Genomic DNA, 2,500 nt, shown 5'->3' with positions numbered 1-2,500 from the left:
TGAAAGCTAACAGGAACCACAGAAGCACAAAAAAAAATAAATAGATAAATAAATAAAACGTGATAAATCAGACGAGACTTCCCGACCAGACAATGAAACTGAAATGCAACTTTAGTTTTGTCTTCTGAGGCGTTAAGTCTTACTCGAAACGCCGAAATGTATTGTTTTATCTTTACGTGATGTTTCAATTCGTCTTGGCACAAGAGTTACTTTTCGAAATTTTATTCACAATCTTTCATATGGAAAAAAAAGGGTAAATTGAATGAAATGTGAATAAAATGATATGCAAAAGATAATTAATAGAATGAGTAATATCAACATAAGGAGCATATAAACAAAAATCCGTTTTTCGAAATGATCATCGTGGCAAATTGCATCATGTAATACGTGCCTCTCTTCTTGAACCTCATTTTAAGGAGAGCGCTAATCTTCCCTTTCCCTCTCCTGCTTCCTTTTCTGCTGCTTCTTCCTCTTCTGCTCCCTCCTCCTCCCTGTTTCCTGCTCCCTCACACATCTGCGCCCCCCCCCCCCTCCCCTGATTACTGCCCCCTTCCCTATTTTTCGTTCCCTTCTGTTCTTCCCCCCCCCCCCCTTTCACCTGCTACCTCTCCCTCTTTTGCTTGCCACCCTTCTCCTGTTCTCTCCTTCCTTTCTGGTTCCCCTTCTTCTTCTGCTCCCTTTCCCTGATTCTTCCCCTGGCCCTGACTACGTCCTGTCCACCCTTACCCCTCTCTCCTCCCCCTCCTCTTCTGCTTACCGTCCCTCCTTCCTGCTACCTCCCCCCCCCTCCTCCTCCTCCTCCTCCTCCTCCTCCTCCTCCTCCTCCTCCTCCTCCTCCTCCTCCTCCTCCTCCTCCTCCTCCTTCTCCTCCTCCTCCTCCTTCTCCTCCTCCTCCTCCTTCTCCTCCTCCTCCTCCTTCTCCTCCTCCTCCTCCTTCTCCTCCTCCTCCTCCTCTCCTCTCCTCCTCCTCTCCTCTCCTCCTCCTCTCCTCTCCTCCTCCTCTCCTCTCCTCCTTCTCTCCTCTCCTCCTTCTCTCCTCTCCTCCTCCTCTCTTCTCCTCCTCCTCCTCCTTCTTCTTCTTCTTCTTCTTCTTCTTCTTCTTCTTCTTCTTCTTCTTCTTCTTCTTCTTCTTCTTCTTCTTCTTCTTCTTCCTCTTCTTCTCCTTCTCCTTCTCCTTCTCCTTCTCCTCCTCCTCCTCCTCCTCCTCCTCCTCCTCCTCCTCCTCCTCCTCCTCCTCCTCCTCCTCCTCCTCCTCCTCCTCCTCCTCCTCCTCCACCACTTCCCCTTTCTGCTTCCCATACCCCTTCTTCTCCTCCTCCACTCCCTCCCCTCCCCTTACCCTTACCCCTTCTCCTCTTCCCCCCCCCATCTCCCTCCCCTACCCCCTCTCCTCTTCCCTCCTCCCCCCCATCTCCCTCCCCTACCCCCTCTCCTCTTCCCTCCTTCCCTTCTGCTTCCTCTCCTATCACTCCCATCAACTCTCGGCGAGACACCAGCATCTCATATGCAAATTAATCATTCATACACAGCGGGGGTTCGCGTCTGAAGTTGCTGCACGGAGCTTAGGTTCCGCCGACGCACAAACAGCCCCTCCTTCTCCCTTCTCCCGGTACGCGCACCTAAGACTCTCCATTAACATATGAATCAGAAAACTCTTCGGCTGAGGCGATCGTCGGAGAAACTTTCAAGCACGAAAAAAAAGGGGGGGGGGGGAGGGAAAGCAGAAGAGGAAGAAGAAAAGAGAGAAGGAGGAGAGATGAGATGGGAGAGAGGGAGGGAGGGAAAGAGAGGAAAGAAGATAAAAGAAAAGATGAGAACATAGCGAGAAAGGCAAGGAGTCGTTTCCCCTCCCTCCCCCCCCCTCCTCCCATTCCCCCTTCCTTCGTGCCAGCCCCAGAACCTTGCTTCGTTGCCTATTAAGCTAATTAATCTCGCGGCAGATGATTCAGTAACGAGTCGGCCGTAAAATTTTGTCCTGATGGCTTTCCCCGTCGAAACAGCGCCCCCCCCTCTTCACTTTTTTCCCTCCTCCCTCTTCTTTTCCTCCCCATCTCTTCCTCTCCTTCTTTATTCTTCTTCCTACCCTTCCGTGTCTTCCACTTCCTCCTTCTTCCTGTTCTTCCCTTTCTCGTCTTTCCCTCCTTTCTTTTCTTTACCTCCAACCTTCCTCTTTTCTATCATCATTTCCTTCTTCGCCCTCCGACCCTCCCTTTGCCTTCCCTTTCCCCATCATCTCCCCTCTTCCCCTTCCCTTCCCCTCACGAGGATATTACCCCGCCGATTTCCCTCACACACTACTCAACTGATGGTCCTCATATTCTAATAATGAGTCGGCTAAAAGGTCTACTAATGAGAGGTTGTAAGGAGCGATTTCACGGCGACCGCAAACTTCCAGCGATGAGATGCATAATAGGCCCAAAGTTTCATCAAAGGCTGAATCTCCTTTTACATTCTTCCGTACCCCCCTTTTTTTCAAGTTTTCTTCCCGTTTTCTTTTCCT

The 2,500-nt window shown here is 50.5% G+C and overlaps 1 protein-coding gene across 7 annotated transcripts in view; it reads right to left on the bottom strand.

The window, feature by feature from the left end:
- LOC125047666 (protein shisa-3 homolog) overlaps positions 1-2,500 on the bottom strand; it is a 145,018-nt gene that overhangs the window by 7,449 nt on the left and 135,069 nt on the right. The gene's annotated exons all lie outside the window — the stretch shown is intronic.

The sequence above is a fragment of the Penaeus chinensis genome, chromosome 41 (assembly GCF_019202785.1).
Source record: "Penaeus chinensis breed Huanghai No. 1 chromosome 41, ASM1920278v2, whole genome shotgun sequence".
Classification (NCBI taxonomy): Eukaryota; Metazoa; Arthropoda; class Malacostraca; order Decapoda; family Penaeidae; genus Penaeus; species Penaeus chinensis.
This window is presented reverse-complemented; position numbering and strand designations above follow the sequence as displayed.